The following is a 26320-nucleotide window of genomic DNA, read 5'->3' on the forward strand; positions in this document are numbered from 1 at the left end:
ATCCACGACGCTCCTCACACGAGAATGTCCAAAAAAGAAAAAAAAGAAACTTTAACTAAACATCCACGCAAAAAGACTCTCAAACCAAAGTGTTTGTGTTTGCTGTTATGCAGTAGTAGGCAAACCATTGAACTTGAAACCCAGATTGTCACAAAAAAAATTTGAAAAAAGAGAAAAAAAACAAAAGAACAAAAAAACTGAAAAACAAAAACAAAAACAAAAAACAGAAGAAGAGAGAAATGAAAAAGAAAAAAAGGAAAAAGAAAAAGGAGAAAAAGAAAGAAAGACAGAAGAAAAAGAAAAAAAGGCAAAAAAAACGAAAGAAAAGAAAAGAAAAATGGAAAAGAAGAAAAACGAGAAACAAAAACCTGTTATTGAAATCACGTGTTTTGCACTGTTCGACCTTCGGTATATGTCTTGTAGACAGTACTTCATCTTATTTGATGGTGATCAAATGAGCTCGTATTCACTAAATTTACTAGTAAATGAGATACTCCCAGTTCCTGCTGTCACAACATCTATACAAAAATGGAAACATTAGACCAGCAAAATTATAACAATTACAATAAACGCTGTAACAAAAACACACAAATTTTCATCCCCTCAATGAATTGAAATAAATCATAGCGAATATAGGGGGGAAAGCATTGAGTAAGTAAAGTAAAGGCACAGCCAGAATTATAACTAATGTCCATGTAGCACTCAACAAGCAAACAAAATACACATAAAAAGAAAATAAAAAGCTGCCCCCCATCTGTAAGACTACTTAACATTTTTAACAGTTCTTAGGTCCTAAAGCTTAAATGGAGAAAAGCAATACTATCCATTTAACTTCGGCGGGGAGGGGTTCTAATTGTTTTTCAAGTTCTTCATTTCAGTGCAAAAACAGAAATACATGATACAACAATACCTCAAGAAGGATTCAAGAAATCACCAAACAAGATGAAGATTCACAGACGGGAAACACATGTGGAGCAAACAGAAAGACATGCTACAACAGCACCTCAAGAAGGATTTAAGAAATCATCAAGGCAACATGAACACTCACGGACCAGAAGCACACGAGGAGTGCGGAAAATCAGAGTAAAAAAGAATTCTGTTAGTCAGCAAGAAACGACTGTAAAACAAATGTAAAACAAAGTTATTATAAATCCCGCTGATCAGGCCCGTTCCCTTGGGGTGGTTTCGCTGATGGTGATGGTACATTTTTTTCCTTTTTCTCTAAATTCCATTTGGCTAGTCCTTATTCATTTATTTTGTAATTAGCATTTGCCTGCTATATTTATATGGTGCGGGCCGACGCTTTTATTCTTGTTTAATTTACTCGCCTTATAATAAACAATGTCCATGACAAGGTCGTCCGATTCCCTCGTCCAGCTACATAGGCAAAACGACCGCTTAAATGTGAACATATCTTTGCTGCAGTGGAGAGTGTGCTCAGACAAGCAATCTGCTCATACATCTAATGTGACCCGACATGGAATGTACTCCTACATGGAGTATGCTCCAATTTTGAGAGAGTCAGTTGTGACTTGTTAATATGTAAAATAATCCCAGCGTTTCCTTCAACCGCCTGACCTCATCTCCCCAACAAGCAGCTCTCAGCGATCGAGAGGACGATGACGTGTGATGCCCTGGTGCATCGCAGGCCAGGTACTACGTTATATTCACTCCCGCGGCTTAGGCGAGCGACCCTCTGTCTTATGCGCCAGAGTCCGAACCACGAACCCCAAACCGGATCGCGGCAACTCTTTGACGGCGATGCGATGGAATCTACCGCCAGTGGCGATCGTCAAAAACTGGATGGTGAGCGACGGGATGAACGCAGCGTATCATCACTCCATGGTATAGGGTGCGTGACTGCCTAGCTTTGAGCTTGAGATTCATCAGGTCTTTTAGCCTAGACTTGTTAAAAACTAATGACGCGTATACAACTGCTTTGCGAATTCGTAGTTGTTGCGTTGCTCAGCAGAAAGCAGCTTTGAGCATAGATCTGAAGCAGCTACTTAACCCATGCCTCGTGCTTATGTAGGGAATTTTCGGTAGTTCTTGAAACTGACTTCATACTTAAGAGGAGGATAAGAGAACGTGGTGGTGCTTCGGTGCATAGGCGTTTGTTTTCAGTTATACTGTTTGCCAGGATTCAGATCCTCTCGGGAAATAGAACTTAGTCACTGGTATTCTTTTACTAGGGATAGAAGAGGAGTATGAAGCTAAGCAGCAGAGATTAATGGCACCAGCAGATGTAGCGCACGGAAGGTGCGAAGTGCACACACGGTTCTGCCAATGGCCGAAAGAGATACTAATCCCTGTAAGCCTAGCATGTTCGTAGGTGATGCCAGATCTGCGGAATGTGACGTAATGGCTGGAGAGGCTGTTGATAGGAAACGGATTGAGGGCGACGAGTGGCTGTGCCAATGGAATAAGCAGCTGGGCCAGCTGAAGATGATTTGGCATAGCTACCAAGGAAGTGCAATACGAATTCAGCTGATGGAAATAAAGTCAAAAGTGATACTGAGTCGTTAGGCAAGACCACCAGTGCACAATTTAATGGGTCAGGGGAGTGCATTCATTCTAACCCGGACAGTGCAGTTGTGGACAGTTCCCATGTATGCGAGCTGCGTTGCGCCAAAGAAAATAGCTACATTTTGCCGAAGTGGGTTAGGCGCTCGGCCAGTCGAGGTAATAATGAGAGGAATGATTTACTAGCAAATCATTCGGACTGCGGTGTTGAGGCACAAATCAAGATCGACAACCATACCCGTCCCTTTGAACAGCCAGCAGAAGCCTCGGAAATAAGCACCAGAAATCATGCAAGAAGAAAGAGCGTCGCAGAGTCAGGAATTGGTCGGAGAAAGCGACGCGGTCGAATAAAGAGAAACTCTATGCTAAGCGCAGTGAAAGTGTTAGAAAGGCGCGTTTGTCACTTGTTAAATTTCCAGTGAGAGCGCATTGGATCCACGGGACAAGAACGAAAAGGACTTCTTAAGCAAAACTGGAGAAACGAATTATGTTCCCAGTGGTTGGGCTTTTTTCGAGCTGTACTATGTATGACACAGTAGCGTGAAGTGGTAAGTTGACGCGAAGTGGTCATAATAGGCGGTGATGGCGTATCACAAACCCTAGAAGGCATGCTGCCAATACGTTATGTGTCACAGGTCTGAAGTGAGGGGAATGGCCTTCTGCCCTTTGTGTTCTCATTTGGACAAAAAAAGCTTCCATGCCGTGCCCACCTCGAGCATGGCTCAAGAGTACGGCGCAACCGTGTGATATTCAGGACGAAAAGTGGTGATACAGGTTTTGTGGAAACACCAGTTCGTTTCTTTATTTTTAGTGTTCAGGTAGAAGTTTTGAGATCTGCGAGACTCCAGATCCTGTGAATAAGCAAGTTTCAAGCATTATGGAAATTATATGTTTTATAACCTCAAAGATATTCTGGAGGAGATGGTCCGTGCATGCGTAAAATTTTGAAGCTATATTTTCTGAATATGTTGTTAATTTCTTTCAGCCGATACGCATATTTTTTAGAGCAGTTTGTAACGTTAAGCCTAGGTTATTTGTTAGAAGCCTATTGTGGCCCGCTTCAGTGCCAGTTCACTTTTCGGAAATGTTCGGGACTTTTTCTTTGAAGCCAATGCCTGTTTTTATTCATGAACCGTTGCGTAACTGCATCATTTCAAGAATATGCGTACCATTCTATAACGCGTCCCTTGCGTGGACACAAAGTCGCAAAGCGTTAGTGCGTGTGTCGCACGTTTATCTAGAAGATGGCAACGTTGTGAGTTTCGTTTAGAGTGTGCGTGGGAGAACTCGTTAATAAGCGCACATTTTCTTCTGATGTTGTGCGCGTAACTTACGCAAGAGTTTGTTTCGTTCATCCTTGAGCGCGTGTCAGGTGTCAAATAAAGGCAACGGAGAGAGTTACACGTCTGGGAAGTTAGCAGTTTGGACCATAACTTTAGAGCTACTCTGATAGTACATCCATGAAGGAAATGTGGCTTGCAGTGCCACTCGTACATACGAAAACAACCGATGCAGAGTTCGAACAGACTGATCATAACATTTTGTTGCGTTAATTATCTCGCATAATTTATCTAGAAAACTTTTGTGCATTTTAATAGTGCTCTCGTGTAGCATGCCAGTCTGGTTTTCTGGAACTCATTGGAATCTGAGAGCTCGCTATTTCTACACAAGGACAAGCTTTTGGGTCCAAGTTATTCAGTGAAACGAAGTCTGGAGGGTTTACAGAGAATTGCGAATGCTTGCACGAAGTGGGGTGCTTTGGCACTCGGAATGACTCTTCCGTGTCAGATATTGCGAGAATGTTGCACATCCTGGTATACAGTGAAAATTGTGGGCTTATTGAAAGGTTTAGGAAAATTGTGTCGACTGTCGACTGCATTTCTGCTTTAATGATATACAGCGGATTACGATATATTTGTTTGTAAGATCCGAAAACACGGTGGTCTCCTGTGCCCTGAGGTTGTGTGTCCCCAGGAAGAAAGCCACAATGAAGTGAGTGCTGACATCCCAAGCTGCGGTGTGTCATCCGCCAACACTTCTGAAGAGAACTCCGAGGTCGCTGTCGAACACCTACGATTCTGGCAACCGGAGCTCAGATCTCCCGGCAGCGGAGATCCGACCTGGAGCCTGATGCGTCTCAAAAACCCTAATGGGTGTTCGTTTGTATGCTTCCCATGAAGCGAACACATCACCAGCGCGCGCCTAGACGACGACAGGGCCCGGCACTGACTGTTGTAGTGTCAATAAAGATGCTCCTTTCGAGGTGACAGAAACCACCGCAATTTATGGAAGCGCTAGCAACCGTCACAGCCACGTTCCTCTAATTACTACAAGCTGACCGTTACTAATTGGCCAGTATTTCTGGCAGGGAGCCAACGTTGACGACTTCCGTCGAAACAGTGTGGACCCCAGTTTCCCGTACTTGGACATCAGGTATGGGATTTTGCAAAGAGTTCTACCAATTCAATTGGCTGCGACAAGTTTATCAAACCTCATCGTCTGTTTACCTACATAAAACGACACTTTAAAGTGGACATATCTTTGGCGCAGTGGAGAGTGCACTCAGACATGTAGTTTGTGCTCAGAGATGTATTTACATCAGACATGCAGTGTTATCAAACATGTAGTGTTCTCCGACGTCGAGTGCACTCCTATATCCATGGAGCATTTGTGAGCGGCACATATGAAGAATAAACAAATGCATTTCCGACAGCCTACCCATGTCATCGTCTCACCAACAAGCAGCTGTCGGCGATAGAGACAGACGATGGAGTGGGTCCTCTTGGTCAGCTTAGTGCGACGTTCCGGTATAGCGCAGGCCAGCTATCATACTTTAGGCGCTCCGGTGGCGTAAGCAAGCAAGCCTCTGTGGGCCACCTAAGCGCGTACCAACAACCCCAGAACCAGATCCCAACAGGGCCGAGTGGAGTCTTGGAGGTACTCTCATCGCCAGCGGGTACATAGATCCTTTAAAACTTGTTCTGCATGTTTCCATTTCTATCGGGGTGATTCGCATAACGAAGCTGTCTCGTTTGATGCTGGGCACGAAAAGTGCGCAGGAAGCATCGTCAAACTTTTGGCACTGAGGAAATGACTTGGCGTAAGCGAAATTGTTTGGGTGTTTTCTACATAAACAAATGTTATTGGTTGTAAGCTTACATCACTTCAACTTGGATGGTCATAGTTTAAAATTAGTCACAATATAAATAAGTGATTTCCCTGTGTTTTCTTTAGGCTCCACGAAGACGTTCATGCATTCGGCTGGTGGTTCCTTTTGATGCTGAAGTTTTTCTTCTTTTGTGTTTATTCGTGCATCAGCAACACCCAGCGCTGTTTGTACGGGCCTTCAAGACTGCTGCTTTGCTGTGAGGCCCTCCCTGCGAAGCCTGCTATGGAGGAGATGGTGGTGGACCAGTCTAGCGGCAGGGACAGACCTCCCGCCGCAAGGAAGCGCCTCAGCTCCTCAGTGGAAGCAGAAACTGCCTATTCCGATAGTCTGATGCCAGGTCGGATGACTCGGATGCCTTCATACCTGCTAAGCATCGGCGTTCAAGACGGAAGTCTTCGACATCGTCATCAAGCGAAGCAACCATTATATACAACAGCATCGTGACTACGAGATGTAGCCTTCGTACCGATCGACGTGATGGTAAGCCTGAATGCCTTCTCCAAACAGAAACTGCAGGATTTTTTCTTCAAACTGGCACCGGGTCTTATTCAAGAGGTTCTAGTGAAACCAAGGAAAAATATTGCCGTGGACACAACAAATTAGAAGACGGTGCAAACTACTTGGCCTGTCTCAACTCCATGGTGTCAACACGCGGGCTTGCATACCACGGGGCACGGATGTAATAGATGGCGTCATATCTGATGTTGACCTAGAACTTCAAGACGACGTCTTAAAAAGTATGATCGTTTGCACGCCACCATGCAAAATCAACAGCGCTCGACGGCTCGGCTCGTCAAAGTGTGTTAAGATTCTTTTCGACTGTGCAAAACTGCCTAGTCACATAAAGGCTGGACTAGTGCGATACCCAGTTCGGCCCTTCGTACCGAGACCCTTAGAGTGCCGCAAATGTTTAAAACTTGGTCATGTGCAGGGTTTCTGCACAAGTGCTGTGGTTTGTGCCAGATGTGGTCAAAATCACGACGCAAATTCTTGTGACAGTCCGATATCTCGGTGCCCGAACTGTAACGCTGAACACTTGGTAAGAGACAAAGAATCAGTGGCGCGCCGACGGGGGGGATTCAGGGGTTGTAACCCCCCCCCCCCTGAGGCCGACTTAACCCCCCCCCTTTTGTTGAACTCCTTTTCCTTCCTTACGCATTTGAGTACTGCAACTAAGATGTAAGACGCGCAATCGTCTGCACACTCGCAAAAAGCGCATTTTTTCCACAATTTCCCGTGAAGAAATCGAAATTAGTGCTGTTTAGATGGTATTGGCAAACTTTCCACCCCCCCCCCCCCCCCTGGCAGAGATCCTGGGTGCGCTACTGCAAAGAATGTCCCACACTGACGAAAAAACAAAAGGTTCTGAAAGAGATAGCTAAGAAGAAGGCATCAGGAGAGAACCTGAGTACCCGCAGTACCCGTCCAGCGGCTACAAATGGCAAAACTGAAGATGTACCCGCACGTACGAAGAATATCAAGGACACCACGCGTCTGCAGGAAAGTGGAAAACGGAATTACTGTCTCTCTGCGATATCGTGGCCGGCGCTTCCATCCAAAGCGTCCGAACCAGAATCTGCCAAGATCACGCCTCCGAAAGCTTCGGAACCAACTCCGTCCAAGGCGTCTACAGTAGAACACTCTGTAAATAGAATGCCTACAGCAGTCTCCGTCAACGATGACGAAAAACTTATCAACCTGCTTAAGATGCTTATCAACGTCGTTAGATCTCTGATTGCCGGTCGTCAGACACCAGCAGCATTAGCCGCAGAGCAACTTCTAGAGGCTCTTGTTCCTGTGCTCGACGGCCTTCACTAGAAACAACATGAATGCTCATGGAAAGCCCCGTCTCTCTGTGCTGCAATGGAATGTCAGGTCCTTACGACCGCGGCATGCCGATCTAGTCCTTCGGCTCCTCGCAATGAACACCACGCCAGATGTTATAGCGCTTCAAGAAACCAATGTGAGAAAAGAAGAATTTAGACTTCCACAGTGCATCCACAGTAACGCTCGATGCACAGCGCCGGCATGCGGGTCCTTCCAGTGCACGGACGCCACGCATCCGCGAAATACTTCAAAAGCATCGTTATACGTCCGAGCTGACCTACATTTCGCAGTGATTGATACAAACGATATCTGCGATGCAGAATTTGAATGTACAGCTGTTACTGTGAGTCTCAGAGATAGCACGACAACTGTGGCAAGCATATATTATCGACCGACACGATCTTCAGACATCACCTTATTGGAATTCCTAGTCTCTCGGTGTGGCCCATCATTTGTGCTGTGCGGAGACTTCAATTCTCACCATCCTCGCTGGTGTTCTCTTCCACAAGACCAGCGTGGGATAGAGATCAACGAGCTTATTGTTCGACGTGATCTACAAACACTCAATGACGGCTCACCTACATTTGTGGGCACAGGGAAGGAACAGTCCACCATCGACCTTGCGATATCAACAAGAGATGTGTATCTGGCCTGCTCATGTGAATCTGACCCATGGGGCTCAGATCACCTACCAATTTGGTTGATTCTAGAACATACTCCTAGCTGCCAGACTGCCGCTTACACAGTGACAAACTGGAGCAAGTTGCGTCAGCTGATTTCAGAGGCCCCATCACACGACAAGTTGTTTAAACTGGTGAGCGAGTGTCTTCAACAAGCTACCGTAAGAAGACGGCGGGGAATAGATAAACCGAACCCTGATCTAAAAAAAACTCTTGAGGCTACGCGCCTGTCGACGCCGCGCTTACAGGACAGCGCAACGCTCTAAAAGAAGCTCCGATTGGACGGTATATAACCGCCTAGACGCAGCCATACGGCGGCACACAAAACAACTTCATCGAAAGAGCTGGGCAGCACTGTGTAGTTCGCTGCATACGGCAAATAGTTTTGGAAGTGTTTGTCGAATACTGAAGGCTCTCCGCACTCCTGATATCTGCAAGAATACAACTGCTGCTTTGTGCATAACGACTGGCCGGCCTCCGAAAATTCTTGCGGACGCATTTGCCGACCTTTTCGCACCTCCTATGTCAAGTGACGATGCAAACAATTATCTTAATCCTCTGACAAGTCAGAGCATCACAACGTTCTGCTATGCTCCAGCCTGCCAGATGGATGAAGCAGACTTTACTCTCGAGGAGCTTCATCACGCGCTCAGCCTCTCCAAACGTCACACTGCCCCTGGTGAAGACGGTATTACGTACCAGGCGTTACGAAACATCGATGAGGACTTTCATCAAGATGTCTTGGACGCATATAACAAAGTGTGGCGAACGTCTCTGATCCCCAATAATTGTAAATAATCTGTGGTGATACCAGTCTTAAAGCCCGACTGCCCTGAAAAACATCTAAAGTCTTACCAGCCAATATCGCTAACTTCTAATGTTATGAAGCTGATGGAACGAATGGTACTGTTTCGTCTAGATGGCTAGACTAAACAGTACCATTCTCCTAGAGGACCTAATTTCTTTCCTGATGTCATGAGCGGTTTTCGTCGTCACGGTTCAGCCCTCAATAGCATAGCAGACCTCGTATCATCTCTAGAGTCTGCTCGAGAAAACAAGCACTCTGCATACATGCTCTTCCTGGACATACAGCAAGCTTTGGATTCGGTTTCCCATAAGGCGATTATTATCGCCCTTATGAATGTGGGAATTTCGGGTCGACTGCTTCATTTCGTGCATAACTTTCTATGTGAGCGCCACATGAAAGTGCCTGTTGGAGGAGCAACAAGCGATTCTCGCCTTGTTAAGTGCGGTGTACCGCAAGGCAGCGTCTTGTCGCCGCTTCTCTTCAACAGCGTACTTGCTGGACTTCCAAGCCGATTGCCTCGGAGAACCTGACTTTCCAATATGCATAGCAGTCTATGCTGATGACATTGCACTGTGGATCAGCGGTCCTTCGCGCCACGGTCCACGTCTTCGCGGAATCTTGCAGAGAATTCTGAATGCAACTTCAGAGTACTTGGAGGAAGTTGGTCTGCAGATTTCACCAGCTAAGTCAGCCGCAATTGCGTATCATCCAAGGCAACGGGCTCGTCGAAGCATGAGCCGGCTGTACCTCGAAGAGATACCAGTACAATGGGTACAACACCACCGCTACCTGGGGGTAATTATCGATGATCGCCTCTCTTGGCGCCCTGGCATTACCTCTGTGCGGTGCAAATCTCGGTCGCTGCTCAAGTATGCGGCCGCCTTGACTGCTAGGGGCGCTGGCTACGACCAGACGACAGCACTTCAGGTATACCAATAATCTGTCTTCTCTGGCGTGATGTATGCCTTGCCAGTCTTGAACGTGCGGCCAAATGTGATGTCGCAATTGGAAGGTGACCATCGTGTTGCCCTCCGAGTCATGCTTAGCTTACCTCGTGAGGCGCAATCTGTTCCACTACTCACAGAAGCGCACCAGTTGCCCCTGAGCTTGCAAGCACACCAGAGAGCGCTACACCATATCGAGCGTTTGCACTGAGCATCGGACGGCCAAGCACTGATTAATCGGCTGATTCAGCGCCCGTTCTCTCGGATGGGGAAAATGGCGACATTGTTTGTGGACATTACTCACAGTTCAGGAGACACTACATCATTCACAACTCTGAAGAAGCACAACAAATGTTCCTTCCCCATTTATCTGTCAATTCCTGAAATACGCAAAAAGTCTAGCCAGCCTGTTTCGGCACTATTTCAATGGGCCCAGTCCCACCTATTTGCACAATTTGGAGGTTATATTAAAGTATGCACGGACGCATCTCTAAACAGCGACGCCCAAGGCCTTCTGCAGCTTTCTTCTGCCCTTCGACTGGCATCAGACGGGTGTTTAAATACTACATCCAACCTTATCAACAACTGCAGAACTGGCCGCGATTGATGTTGCTCTGAAGTACGTACACGAAGAGTTGAAAGCATTGAAGGTAGTCATCCTTACAGACTCCCGTGCTGCCCATCAGCAGACTGAGACAAGATGCCAATACCCCAATTTTATGCAGTATTCAAGAAACTTCCGGCAAAATTACTTCCTGTGGAGTGTCCCTCATTTCCCAGTGGATATACTCGCACGTGGGCGTCTCTGGAAATGAAGAGGCTGATCGGCTCGCTTCAAGTTGTGCCCACCACTAATGTGACTGCCCTGACATTTCCTGCATGCTTGAAAACGCTCGTCTTCTGATACGCCAACACCTTCTAAAGGAGCAACCAGACCGGCGTGTTGCAGATGGATCGTTCCCTCCCTGTGTTCGTGGTCGAGGCTTGCCCCGTCGTGCTAGAGCACTGCTAAATAAGTTAAGGTTGGGTCTGTGTTGGTGCGCGAACGCCTATACCGACAAAGACGCGTGGACAGACCGTCGTGTACATTTTTTGGCTCCTGTGAGACACTTGAACATCTCGTTTTAGAGTGTCCCGCATTCGTTGCGCAGCGCGCATTGCTAATAAGGAATATGGACTTATTGGACTGCAATGTGCGACCCTTGACGATTGCCTCTTTCCAAGAGGGTGCGCTTCCCGACGTGACCAGGCCCATCGAGCCCTGCTAACTTTTCTTAAGGACACTGACTTCGCCTCCGTTTATAGACATTATTTGTATTTTGTTTTGTTCTGTCTGTGTCTCCGTCATTTCTTCATTTCCTCTTTTCTTCCCTCATGTTTTCATTTCCTCTATTCTCTCCCCTCCTACTGAAAGAGTAGACAGGCGTTGTGCCCCTCTCCGTGGCAGTTGTCAGCTTCCTCCCTCCCTATTTCCTTCGTGTCCTTGTGTTATATGTACACAAACCAAATAATAATAATAATAAGCTCCACAAATCGAATAAGTCGTTTCCAAATTTCTGATCACCAGGGTGCTTGTTCAGCGATAAATTTTAAAACAATCCTATTACTTCCAATAATAATAATACTTCCAAGCATACTACCGGTGCTAACATATGGGGCAGAAACTTGGAGGTTAACAAAGAAGCTCGAGAACAAGTTAAGGACCGCACAAAGAGCGATGGAACGAAAAATCCTAGGAGTAACGTTAAGAGACAGGAAGAGAGCGGTGTGGATCAGAGAACAAACGGGGGTAGACGATATTCTAGTTGACATTAAGCGGAAGAAATGGAGCTGGGCAGGCCATGTAATGCGTAGGATGGATAACCGGTGGCCCATTAGGGTTACAGAATGGATACCAAGAGAAGGGAAGCGCAGTCGAGGACGGCAGAAAGTCAGGTGGGATGATGAGGTTAGGAAATTCGCAGGCGCAAGTTGGAATACGCTAGCGCAAGACAGGGGTAATTGGAGATCGCTGGGAGAGGCCTTCGTCTTGCAGTGGACATAAATATAGGCTGATGATGATGATTACTTCCAAAGTATGAGTGCACTTCTTGCGGTTTTAATAACTCATAAAGTCGCCTAATTATCCCAGAGGTATTCAAGAATATATTGGCATTGTGAGAACATACAATCTTACAGATGTGTCCCCGTGCCACAAATCATTTAAATGTTCGAAGAAATGTGTCGTAAGTAACAGTGGTGACAAGCTCCAGATGAACCGCTGGAAACGACTGCAAATGGGAAGATGAGTATGTAGAACTCCTTCGTGGGATCTCTGTTGGCCTTGTTTACAAGGAGACTGGCAAAATTGATACCACTGATTTCGAAAGTCAGAGAGGGCGGGATCCGGTTGCTGCTGGCGACGCAAAGAGCTCCTGGTTTTGCTTCCAGGAGTATTGCTGGCAAACTGCGCCCTCGTGAATTCCTTTCTTTACAGCCTGACTAGCCCACAGTATCCAGAATCTTTTCCTGTGTTCAATCTTGTGGGGGCTCCTCCATTACCAGCAATGTGATGATTCTCGAGGTGTGTGGTCAGCATAACTTTCACGAAGATACCATTAAAAAACATACGAGGGAAATTCATGCTGCCCACACACTTCAATACGCTCCAACTATCCGAGAAATAACAGTGTTTGTGAATTTGTCAGACATGACAAGAAGAACAGGGTACTTGGAACTTCCCCTGGAGATTGCTGAAACGATGTCAGCTTTACAAAAGAAGAAGCGCTGATTCATGGTGAAGTGGACTGAACCACTCGAGTCTAATGGTCTATCTGCTGACACAGGCCCAGATAGTCTTGTGTTCAGCGTATCCAATAAATTCTATCCTCTTGTCTTTCAGCTGCGTCTAGAGATCCTTTCATTTTGGCGTCTGTGTACTGTAAGTTTCTTGCGAATCTCTTCATTCCACACAATTAAACGCACCCGACTATTATAATAGCTGTAGTTCTCGATGTTTACTATCGAACCTATTGGTAGAGCAGCTGCTGTCAAACACGCCGTTCATTCTTCTAGGCCAGCTGTATATCTGTGTAACAGGGTTCATCAAGTGTGAACGCAATGTCGAGAAAGTTCTGTCCTTCCCCCTAATGAAGCTTTCCGAAAGTTGCAGCGAGGGGGTTCTTCTCGACAGTCAATGCGTTGCATTTCCAACCCCCTGACGTTGTCTGCACAAATTCAAATCAGGTGGGGAGAGTATCGCTACTACTCGGTTTGCTACGAACTATTTCCCATGTTTCGTTGAGTGGCGTAGTCAATCAAGCACGATAATATAGTCTTATCAGAGCTGTTTCAACTGTCTGCTAGCTTTAGGGCATGTTTTATTTCAGCAGTAGGTCGAGTTTCAAAGAGAGCTCCCACAGTTCTAATTGTGACAGCCATATTTGTAGAGATTTGTCTCCCGAATTGGCGAACAGTAACTGAATTCTTGTGGCTTCCTTAACCTCTCTAGTCTGAAGGTAAAGCACGCCACCGTACACGACAGAGCTAGCGTCGCTGGAGAAGTGGATACCAAGCCCGCAATTCTTGCCCCCAGAAGGTATTGACCGAAGTATGACTTAACATCCAGTTGACGTTGTCGCGAGGCCTCTTGTAGACGTTGTCGACTGGAGAAGAATGGACTCGGGAAGTGCCTCATCTCAGGCGTTCTCCTGCAAGCACCACTAATTTTTATATAAATAACTTGGCTGTCATAAAAAACGACAATAAGCAACCCAATTCATTTTACATGAGTGAATCGAATCTGAAAGTCACCTGCTTCGCAAACGTTGGCTTGCTCAGATTTTGAGACATCTTCGTTTAGGGAGGGCTTTAAGATGTCGTTGCCGGTATTCCAACGAGACAAAGAATGTTTTCTATGCCGAACTGTATGTTCAAGCATTTACCATTGTAAAGGTTTCATAAGTTCCATTCATTTGTCGCCCACTTTGTCATAGGCATGATTGCCTCCTTGACGATGTTGAAGCAGTCACTCATGACTTATCTCGCTTCATCTCGGTTGTCTACGCCGATGACAAAATCGTTCCAATAGAAATAATCTTTCAACAGTGAGCCAGTTGAGTGGTATTAGTCTTCTGCCAGCAGGAAGTGGTATCGCACAGCTGTGACAGAAAGAAATTGACTGCTGCTGGCCCCGAAAGGAACATTTATCAGGTGCATTCGTTCAAGTTTGCAGGACCCTTGCTCAAGCCAAATGTAACAATATGCGTATAGGCCGTGTCGGCGAGAATTTCAACCTTCAAGCTGCGAAACTTCAGCAGTAAGTCAAGGATGTTAATGTTCAGATATGGCATTGTCCAAAAGACGGCACTGAGAGAAGGCAAGTAAGAAGCACTACAAGAGGCCTCGAATACGACCAGGCGTTTCATCGTCATTCGGTTGTGTTTCACTACAGAACTCAGCGAAATTGCTGCTGCTGGTGCTCCTAATCGCAGTATCGTAATCCTTCTAAAACTGTGGTTTTCGACTTAGCCTAAAGTGACATCCTGGTGGTCATTCAGCTCTTAATAATTTTCTGCATCAAGGCACTTCAACTTGATCGTGTTCCTTGTGTCTAACAGTATTTCTACGAAATTTTCCTGACATATTATTTCTGTATGGAAAATATGTCTTCGTTGGAGAGTCTCAGATATTCTACTTCAAAGAAACACCTTAGTTGCTTGGAAACGTTGTCTTCCATTAGGCTTATGTTGAAGCTATTTATAGCTTCCGGGTTGTTAAACATAAGTAGGCTTCTGGTATCTCCTTGAAGTGTTCATCCTTCGATAGTTTCGGTGATAGTCAAGAAGACATCCAATCGCTGAGATTTCCAACTGACGAGCAGCCAGGTAGTGGCTCAAGCAAGACCTGAAGCACGGAGATCCAGTCCTTGCCTTTCATTTTTAAGAACACTTGTCCCTAGCAGCACTGACAAGTCGTTGCATATTTCTGGAATCTCAAGACCTCAATCACAAATGAGCTTGAGTCGCGCAGCCTATTCAGCGCGACTCGTACTATCCGATAACATTTCCGAGATATTGAAGAGTTTTGAAATCCGGGACTATGAGCTGCTCTTCGGATAGCACAGCGACTTTCCCCTTCCTAGAGAAGCCTTTTGTGATGAAGCGGCGTTGAGAGCTACCATTAGTCAAAGTTTTTACGAGGCGTTTGTTTCTAGTACCATGAGCCATGAGTTGTACGGTCTGTAGATCTGTGTACTTAAGCGAGCTTGTTGGCGAGCTGGAAACCTCTTTCAGCATTTTTTGGGTTTTCCAGCTTCCCACTTGCGCCACACATCGATAGGATATGTGGTACCATGTATATCGTAGAGCTTAGTATCTTCTGGTTTCTGCTTTCCTTCGCTCGGTCAAATCATCTAGAGCAGCTGAAGCAACAACAGAATTTCCGTTGCGCTTTTATTTTATTATTATTTTTTGTCCTCTAGTGTCGTCTGGGTAGGCATCCCTCGAGTGACTTTTATCGTCACATATTATGCAACGCTTAGACAAAGTTTTGCGGTTAACTTATAGAAATAACCTTGAAAATGTTCATTTCATTTTTGTTTCGTAGTTTAGTCCTGTTCTCTTTGTTCTAAAGCTATAAACATTGCCTGTTCTATTCTTCTGAGTTTAAGATTTAAGAAGTTCAGAAGGCCCGGCATTTCATCTGGTTTTTCACAGGTGCCACATACTATGTAGAGTACCAGATGCCGTGAGTGTAACGGAGCTCGATGTTTTGAAAGGTTCTGTATTACAGCCATTTTTGGGTTTTTCTGCCACTCCAAGACTATGAAGCGACCTCGTTTAAGTCCGAATTTGCACGTGTAACCTTTCAGTCCCTTCAAGATCCTCACAGGAGCGAACTTAATGCAGGTTTAGAAGACGCTGCATGAGGCAATTAACGATCAGCGACTTCTGAGTGAATTGCCCTTTGAAAAAACTTCTGGCTATGGTATAACTCGTTAACTGTAGACAAGCCACTGGTGACTCATTCCGCTTTACCCGCCAGGTAGCTCCGAAAATATTTAAATTTCTCGACGCCTGTCAGATATTGGTTCTGGAGAATGATGGACTGAGGTTGGTCCCAAAATTATAGCCATTTGTTGGGGTCACCATGAAACATCTTTACGTGAACCTTCGTTAGTTTAATTTGTGAGCGTCTTTGATGAAAGACATCGCGATGGACGTGTGAAATCATTGGCTGTAGCTCAGATAAAATGCTTGAAGCGTGGGGCTGTGCGACCATAATAGATTCTTTATAGTGTCCGATGCCTTGAAGCACCCACTCAAGATTATCATCTACAACATGCGTTTCTACCTGGTTATCAAAGTACATAACCACAGTTTCCTTCATCTTCACAAGGCAGATATGGTAGGTCAGCTCACAAGTTGTTGTTGGTTCCATCTGAATAACAAGTGTCACGTTGTTGATAATATTGGTGACTACCACTCGAACAGTGGCACGTGACAATCCTAGTATTTCAAGATTTCTATCAAACGCTTCGTGATGACGTGGATCATTCTTGGTTTCTGTCCAAGAGTCAATGCGTTGACCGCGTCGATCAGTCGTCCTCATCAGGGAGTTTGCTTCACCGTCGGGGGTCTTCGACTGTTGATGTTATTTGGGTCATGGCACCATACTGTTGAAAGGAGGCCGAGCCGAGGTACATAACATCTTCTTTACTTAACGCTTGAAAAAAAGTTGTCGCAGTTTCACCTGAAAGGCGAAGCATCAATTGCGATAGCAAATTTGAAGAGAGATATACGGAGTAATGATAGCAGCTTTATCAGCTGTATGAACTTGGACATGCAGCAGCACCGGCAACACGCAGAACTGTTGTCGACGCCAAAAACTAAACAGAATGCTGGAGCGCGCTGATGTACTCGCTCATTTGTCACTTGTTCTCTTCTGTTGCAGATCATATTACCGTATTTACACGCGTAACGAACGCATTCGCATAATGAACGCACCCCCAGCTTTAGTCGTCGAAATGTCTTTTTTTTTTCTCCAGCGTAATAAACGCACCCTGAACTTGCTCCCGTGAAGTAGGAGAGACACAGTACGATTCGGCATCCGATATGGCCTCCGGCGGGTACAATTGTATCGGATGCCGTATCGGGCGGGGAATCATACCTTGTATCTCCTACTTTTATTGCGATAGCAATCATATGGACACTCCGGGCACAGCAATGTGCCGCAACTGCACTTTTCACAGCCGCGCGCGCCCTATTTTAAAAGCAATCTGCGTTGGGGGCTGAGTCTAGCTGTGATGGCGGCTTATACCTTTATGCGTGCTCCGTTATCGCCGCTCAGTTTGCGTTGAAGCGATACACGGCATGAAGGTCACTTCGTTCGCTGTTGCTAGCGCGCTTCCTCAAACCAGCATTTCGACAGTGAGTGTCCACAGTCATCGAGTGTGATTGGTTCATGTTTGCCTGTGCACGCTGACTCCATGCCGGTTAAATTACTTTGCAAGTTTATATGGTGGATAAAACTAATATCCTTACTTTGTATAGCTGTCTACGCATTTGCTATAGCAACCGATGGTACGCCTTTCGGGCGAAACTGACACTTTTGTAGAGGTTACCGCGGAAAAAAAAGATCGCTGAAAGTTTTACCCCGCATGATAAACGCACCCCCCAACTTCGCGCATATTTTTTTTAAGTTTGTTCATTGTGCGAGTAAATACGGTATTTGACATATAGGTAACACTGTGAGATAAATGATACCTATGGATAAACTCAGAAAGTTGGCTTTAAAGTTGATGATCAGCTACTCGAAGCTCCGGATCAATCTATGTGAAAATTCATGCTTCAGAATATACCTGTGGGCGGCTGTAACTGAAATGAGCGAAACTACTTAATCATTTAGGGTACAAGTCAGCTGCTGCTGCTATTCTCAATAAACCTGGCCTTCCTGCCCTAGCAGCAGACACTGTAAGCCACGCTCACGTGTCGTCAGCTGTCCTCTTAAGGTAAAAAATTAAATTGTGGGCTCTGTTGTACCAAAGCCACAGAGTAAATTAGGATAGAATCTGTGCTGAAGTGCTAGGGTTTAATTTAGATCGCCTACTGGCGATCTGCGGCCATGTAATGCTATAGGCACTGCGCCACCTGTGGGTTCTTCGCCTCTTAGTCATCTCCAGCAGCTTTTCTCACCTGACCACTGGCCCGTACTCCTTGGTCCACTGGAGAAACTTGTTCCGATCGAAATCGCTGCGAACAATTTCAGTGTGTCCTCGCATCGAGTTTGCAGGTGGCATGGGCGGAATCCTACTTCCCCTGGGAGTACGTCGCCGCAATAGAAAGTCATTCAAAATGTGGAACACCACGATTAAACTGGACGCCAAGATGGACGTCACCAGCATCAGCAGCATTGCGGAGCCTTTATCTGAACCTGTTTATTGTAGGAGAAAAAAATGAGAGATTCTGAGTCCAGTAAAAAGAAAATTGGGTCACTTTAGCATACGCAAAAGAGGAATGAAGGCGAAAGCCTGCGCACTCAAGAAACATTTATTAAATTGCTTGACCATCACATTTGAATGCGCTGTAACTAGTTTTTAATTGTTCTTACCGACCAAAGGTCACGGGTTCGATTGCCTTAATTGACGCTACCATACTTAACTGTCCCTTAAATAACCTCGCCCTCATTTGCACCAAAGATAGTGTGATCAACTGCCACTAAAGGTCGAGGGTGCGACTCCCACCAAAGGCAGTGGGCTCAAGTGCTTGTTTTATTTAACTCTATAACATTTAACTGGGTTTTAATTAACTTTGTCTTATCGCCGAAGGTGTTGGGTTTGACTCCCACCGAAGGCGTGAGTTCCATGTGCCTGATATTACTCTATCTTAATTAACAAAATGACGAAGGTGACGCGCGCACCATCAGAATTGCTGCGTGAGTGTTGCTTGCTTACTCATTAAAGGACAATGACTATGGTGGCCCGCAAACCATCAGAATTGTTGCGTAAGCGCTTGCAAATAGGCACGACATGCTGCCGGGCCGGTGTAGTAATTCACTTACTACACCGAGTCGTCATCGTGTACGATTTTGCTTCGACGACACGGTTTTCGCTCAAGGAAGTTCAAAGTCGACTGAACCATGAGACATACATATAAGGCTTTCGTCTTAATAGCGTTGGTGGAAATTCCAACTCTACAAGTCTGTTTCTAGTTCGCTCATACTACGGGGTATCTGTTTCTGTACAAACGAGCACGCAAGCGTTGTTACAAAGACCTAAAGCTTATAAATGCTGACACCGCCGAATTATATTGTACAGAGACGCAATTATTATTGAAGCTAAAAGTTTCCTCCTAAAAGATGGTAAGTTCATACTTTTACGAAGACTGGCGCTGCCCAAAAAGCCGAGCCTCGAGCTAGATAGCTTTTTTAGGTTTGCCTGCTTATAAGCAAACCGCTTCATCAATCAAATTTTATCTGTAACTTTCTATTAAACTTCTGCAAGGAGAATACATAGTGAAATGAAGAAACTGAATATCATCGGTAAATACCGAGCCTTAAAGGACACTAAAGAGAAACAGGAAGCTCAGCTGGAATAAAAGAGGGACCTTCAGGAAGGCATGCAGTTTTTGTTGGGTGCAAAAATATGAGTTATTAGCGGACAAATTCGTAAACAAAGACCAAACATCCCTTCCTCAATTTCTCTGACCCTAGAAGCAGTGTCGTCACAGATTTCATTGCTGTCAGCCAATCAGAGGGCGCCATAATACGTCACTGCTTGCGTAAATGGCCGAGACGCTCGCTCCATCATAGGCTGCATGGCCACTGCGTTTGCATTCGCTGCGACTTTTACTAAGGTGTTCTGTGGCCGCGATGGTTACCGCTGCTGACGCTGAACCTTGCAACGAAGAGCTCGCCAGGGAAGCAGGGCTGCATTTGAGCGACTTCAGTGAAACGGCGTGCGAAATGATCCTCCGTGCTCGCGCGGTAGGTGTTTCCGCGCACGATGGTGGTGAGCCGCTGTTCGCGCCGACGGAAAGCGAAGCCTCGTTTTCGTCGATGCCAGGCGACAATGTTCCCGATAGAACAAGCGTAGAAAGTTCCGATAGAACAAGCGTACTCAGTATGGTTTTTTTCCTGTTTTTATTAATGACATTCAGCACTCACCGAGCCACCAGTTTGCTGCTGCAGGGGCATCAATAGGGGATTTTATAAAGGCTACATTGCTGGGACAGCTGCTCGATAAAGGACTGGCGTCTGGGGCACGCCAAGATACTTTCCGAAAGCAGGATTATATACATAATCCGAGGGCGAGAAATGCAGAGAGCACACCATCATTTTTTGGCTCTTTTGCCGTGTTATCATTTCCAGAGCACTGAGTCATTGCGAACGCCGGGACTCATCGCGCGGCACCACATGATAGGACACAGTCGGGTCAACACTGCCGCTGCCCCTGAACAAGCGCCTTGCGCCGTTGGTGCAGCCCTCAACATTACACACACGAGGCATTTTATGGCTGTTTCCCGCGAAGTCAACGTTTTTAGAGCCACGCAACACGCCACCAAACACTCCAGCACTGTAGAGCGGAACAGGCACGCGATGATGCGGAGAGCAAAAACGAAACTACGCAACTATCACGACCTCATGTAACGCCACGCCTTTTTTTTCTTATTACTTATTTATTTGCGATAAACTTGTATGTCCTCGCTTGAAACGGCTTAAAAAGTTGGAAAATGTTGTTTATGTACGTTTAAGGTGTATTTCATTTTGCGTTTTATTAACAACGATAAATCGCTTTCGACCAATCGCGGCCGTGCTGCGTTTGTCATCTCCGACGTCACGAACGTGTAGGGAGGGAAATTCGAAGGCGCGTCAGCACCTATCCTTCAGTTTTTCGCCAATTTCTGGCTTATTAAACCTTTGTTCGCAGTAAGAAGAGTACGTCTGTGATCGTGATAGGATAATCTACAATTAAAGCTGAACTTCCTGTTTCTCTTTACTGGCCCTTCAAACACAGCAACAACAGCATCAAAATCAAAGAGCAGAGAATGAAATTTTATGACGTTATCTCTCGACATAAAATGAAATCAATCTTTTTGCAAGCCTGTAAGATGTTCGATGCGGCCGTGAAAACCAAGTTACAATAATTTGATGGCGTTTGCTCCAACGATGGCCTGGACGACAGCGCTCGACTAAAAAAGGTAAAATAGTTATACACTGAGTATAATAATCACAAACTAGGTGGTAAAAAAAGCTACTGGGCAAAAAGCATGGCGAAACACCCGAAACCCCGAAAGTTACAATTGCCGATTTTCTTGGAAAACACTGGGTTCGTTGGGGATTGTGTGAATGATCTTTCATCAAGGTACTTTTCTTGTAAACATTTACCTAATGACGTAAGCACTCTTAGAACTTTCCGTGAACAAGCAAAAGTTGGTGTTATGTAATATTTTTAATCAAGTGTGAAACTAGATAGAATGAAAAATATTATTTTAGAATATTTTACTGGCGTGGTTCTTTCACGTGATGTCTTAGTGGAGCACGTTCATTACTTGCCACGTTTAACTGGCTCTGTAAAACAGGAAAAAATTTAGGATTTCAGGAAATTTTCAGTAAACATCGCTGAAGTTACAGCCGCAACGTTTTTTTTTTCACTATTTTTCTCCCTTGTTTAAGCTGAAATAATGTTCGACCATAATGAGGTTTCTTTTTCCAGAAAGTGCATTCTAAATTTGGAAAAAAGTCACTTTTCAACGATTGTTATACCTAAATTAGGCATTAAGGCCCTCAAGAATAAAATACTGAGGTAGCACATTATACGCACTAGCCTTTCAGCTTCTTATAATATAAATTTTAATTCGAGTACACTTTGTTTGAGGCGATAAAAATTTGCGCAGTCTTATCGGTAGGCACTCCCGAACAGTGTCTTCATTGAAGAACATGTATGTGCCGCCAGCTATTTTTCTGGCAGGCATATGCACAGTGGCTATTTGCTGAGGGAATGCGTGCTGTGTCAGTTGACACCAGTACAAACAAATCGCATCAGTTCACCACTTCTAATTTGGGCTACCCGGTGTGGTCGGTTGGCCAACACGGCTTCAGCATCGTCATCAGCCTTTCTTTATGTCCACTTACTCCTGTATTGTGCTAGCTGATTCCAACTAGCGCCTGCAAATTTCCTCATTTCATCACCGATAGAAAACTGGTCGACCATTAGAGTTACACTAAAATGGGCGCCAACGGAAAGGAAGCGCAGTCGAGGATGCCAGAAAACTAGGTGGGGTAACGAGATAAGCAACACGGCATAGATGCAAGCGTTGTACATGGCCGATAGTGGCTCACTTTGCCTCATTTTGTCCTGCACGGAGGCACAAAAAACGCGCGGTCATCTGGTGATCTGAAGATCTTATAAAACAATGAATCAGCACCATGCAAAATATCTTGCGTCGAAAAATTATCCTGTCTGGACGATGACCATGGTTTATTACCATCATACAAATCTTTTATCCTAAAACGTAGTTACGGAGTATAAACATTCAAACGAATGCAAATAAATACGTTACAGACATTTACCGCGCATAAAGAAACACGTGGCTGTATTTCGTGCATAAAGAGATCATAAGCCTGGCAAGAATTCAATTGCCTCCCGCATGTGTTTCGCGCTGAAGACAAAGTTCAGAAGATTCGTTGTGGATTTCAAAGATTTTTTTTCGTGCCTATATATACCTTACTAGAAATAAAATTTCTAATCAAAAGATGAACCGTTGGTGCGCATAATGACATATTTCTCCTAATTTTATCTTCAGGGCCTTAATGCTTAATTTAGGTTTGAGCATGTTCAAAGGGAGACTTTTTGCTAGATTCGAAAGTAATTTTACGGTAAAGTGCTTGTTATGATTTCATAGTCGAGCATAATTGCTAGCATTGTATACAACTCAGGTGAAAAATTGTAAAAAAATATTGTGGCTGAAACGCTTACGATATTTATGCAATAAACTTCTGAAAGTCCACTATCTTATTCTTGTTTATTGAGCCAAATAAACACGGGAAATTCAAATATGTGTTCGCTTCCGACGTCGCATAAACGAAGCAGGCAGGTAAAATATTCTAAAATAGTATTTGTCATTGTACCTGGTTTCACAGTCATTTAAAAAAATTTCCTTCAGCCAACTTTTGCTTCTTTGCGGAAAATTTAAAGCGAGCTTACATCACCAAACGTTTTTTTTTTCGGGAGAAATACTTCGGTGAAACCTCATTCACGGGATCAACTACTAAGGCAGTTTTTTTCCAAAGGAATGGGCAATGGTATTTTTCGGGGTCTGGGACGTTTTGTATAAAAATGATGCTAGTGCAATTTATATTCGTCTGAAAGAAGAAAAATTGCGGTTTCACCCGTAAGGCCAAGAATTAATAGTGAAAGCAAGCTATAAGTCAACTACACAAAGGAAGCTTCATCAGCCGTCTAAATTGTGGTAAACGTTTGCTTACTAATGACATGAACTGTGGTGTCACGCGTTCAGATGCAAACATGAACAGATATCACTGGATGATCCCGAATACTCGCTGTCACAACGCTGACGTGCTAAAGATCGCTGGAATTGGAGACCGAATACTTCTTTGACCTACATCTCACTTCAGCACTTTCAGGAAACATGAGATCACATGAACTACCACAATATGCGCCTGGTAACACAGCGCGAAATAAGCCACTCAGCCATCTTGGCTCGCCCTATGGTTTGCACACGCCGCCAATTACCTGCAGCATAGAGTGCGTGGGCCATGTATGGGGAGTGCCGCGCGAACGCACATGATCAGCCGCGGCCGTACTTGAATAAGACACACGCGTTCTTGTCCCCTAGTGCGCACGTGACAACATCGCACAGAACGTTATCGTTCAAGGACTGCCCGCATCAAGCGACCGTGATTCTTGGCTCACCCTTGCACATTTTCTTTCACAGCCACAGCATCCAGCGCAATTCTATCTCGCTTTATCGCACTCTATACGGCACATCACGAAGACGGTGATAATTTGCCTGGAGTTTGCACACAGTTGCTGTCGTAATAAATACCACCCTACACTTACGACTCAGAAAAACAACACTTACGATAAAGAAAAGGGGGTGCGCAAGTATAAGCATAATTTATTCGGCGCGCTTTACGTGTAACATTGGAACCTCCAATTTTAGCTTAAACCACCATTCCCCAAACCCGCCCATGATATTTATATATGGACCCCGAGACCAGCCCATGTTTGCGTTACAAGCATCAACTTACTGCACTGCGTCATATGTATTTTGCACTTTTTCCTGTGAATTGCTGGGATTGAATGGGCAATGCTGTTATATTGTCAGCTTAAGTTAGGCATTACGAACTGTGCTCTCTTTTGGCTACTAAAACCTTTCTAAACCAGGTTTTCAATTTTTAATATTTTCTGTGCATTTTACTACATTCTCGTCCACAATAAAGTTAGCGGTCTTCTAACCGGGTGGCTAATAAGACCCTCTTGAGTTTAGTTAGAACAATTACATGCGTACACAGTCACCTAAAAATAATACAGCTGCACATTGTTATCGGAAATTTGAGTGAAAGTCCTATGCATTGCGGGAAAGCCGTTACCGCAAACAATCTATGACACTCAATAAAAGGTACTTCACCTTTGCTCGCTGAAAGTCTGTCTAGAAATGAACCTAGCGATTTTCACAAGCTACATGACAAAGAGCTATATTGCCGACAACCCAACATCCTGTTTCATTTCATTCGCCGCATCCCTTCTTTATTGTGCTTCAGGCAATGGGCCACACATCCGGTAAGAGACTTAACAACCGCCCGATGGCTGAACGCATCTGTACCACAAATAATCGAATGGCAAGTGATCTCTTGGAAAGGTATCTTTGTTTTGTTAGTCGGAAGGGCTAATTTTGTAAAGCTGAAATCGCGTTTTGAACTGTTTTCCGGACGTTATCTTCATGAAATGCAGGATGATACCATATAGCAACTGCAAGTTGATATCGTATTTCGTATAACTGCGTAAAATCTACACTCCACTAGCATACAAACGGAATGGCATAGCCAGAAAGAGTTAATGCTGTAAGTAAGGGTAGTACTTTAGCTAAGATCCTGCAGCGTAAAGCTAAAAACAACCTCTTGCATACAATTATCATTCCATAAAAAGAACGTCAAGACGTTCCAAGATTTTCAGTAATTATCAGTGCAAACTTTGAGTCAATAACGAGAAACTAAATGTCCCTTTAAAGAAACATCATCACAACACGCAGCATTAGCAGTCAGAAAAAAAACACCGCTAGAAGCTGCTATTTTAGAACCTTTGTAAGAACAAGTTTTTGACTTTACGATGGCATTCATGTCTTCTGCCACATGAATGGTCAGCATCTGTATGTGACGGCTCCGCCACATATTACCGAAAATCGCTACAACGACTTCATCCGCAAGTCACGAGTGCTATAAGGCAGAATCGTATTGAGCTTACTAAGAATATTTGCATTATTTGCGAAGAATACTGCCAATCGTAAAAAAAATTCTGCAGAACCCATCTCCCAATGACTGTTTACAGTAATGCGTTAGCATTCAATCATATGGAGACACAACTTTCAGCACGATCGAAATAAGTTATGTATGAGGCGTGGACTGCAGCGGAACTTCTTTTTCGTGCTTCGATGATGATAATAATTTATTTATTGGCATTCCCTTGAAAAAGGGGCGGTGACGAAGGCACACCCAGGCTATCTTCTCTATCTACCTTCCAACGCTACCTATGCCTGTAACGAGTCCGCTCATTTCAATCTCTTCCCTCGTTTTTTCCGCGTATACTGTAAACGTCTCTTGATTGTATCTACAGCTGACTAGTTGATGATTACATCCACTTCAAGTCCAACCGCTTCTGGAAAGGGTACGTTACCTACAGGAATCACTGGGTGAATCCAGTCGCATTCCACTAGGCTGTGCTGATTTCTGCTGAAACGTACACGTGACTCATGTTGTTCCGAATGCTTGGTCCGGTATGATTTTGTCCTTAGGAAACCAGCAGGAGACCCACTAGCAAGGCATTTACCATTGCGTTTTCGTGCAGATTTTACCTTCTAATTTCTTTATTCGAATTCTGGTAAACCTCCATGGCCTTTTTTTTTTTGTTTCCATTCTTTTCACATAATTCGATGTCTCTGTTTCTCATTTTTTTTGTGGTGGCTCCTGGTTGTTCATGTACTTTCTTTCAATAACACTACACTTGATTGCTAAATTTCTTGACCACTTCCTTCATTCTGTGTGCACGCTTTCCTGGTGCCGATACTTGTGCGCTTTAGCCGCCTATTTATTTTCATCCATGTTCTTGAGTTTTTATTGCGATAGCAATTATATGGACACTCCAAAGCAGATT

The 26320-nt window shown here is 44.7% G+C and overlaps 1 protein-coding gene across 1 annotated transcript in view; it reads right to left on the reverse strand.

Annotated features, from left to right (window-relative positions):
• Positions 1 to 24602, reverse strand: part of LOC125946979 (cytochrome P450 2C15-like) — a 311950-nt gene extending 287348 nt beyond the window's left edge. The window contains exon 1 of the mRNA XM_049671232.1: positions 24582 to 24602. The gene's annotated coding sequence lies outside the window, so the exon portion shown is untranslated. The remainder of the gene's footprint in view (positions 1 to 24581) is intronic.
• Positions 24603 to 26320: the final 1718 nt, after the last annotated feature.

Source organism: Dermacentor silvarum, chromosome 7, assembly GCF_013339745.2.
Source record: "Dermacentor silvarum isolate Dsil-2018 chromosome 7, BIME_Dsil_1.4, whole genome shotgun sequence".
Classification (NCBI taxonomy): Eukaryota; Metazoa; Arthropoda; class Arachnida; order Ixodida; family Ixodidae; genus Dermacentor; species Dermacentor silvarum.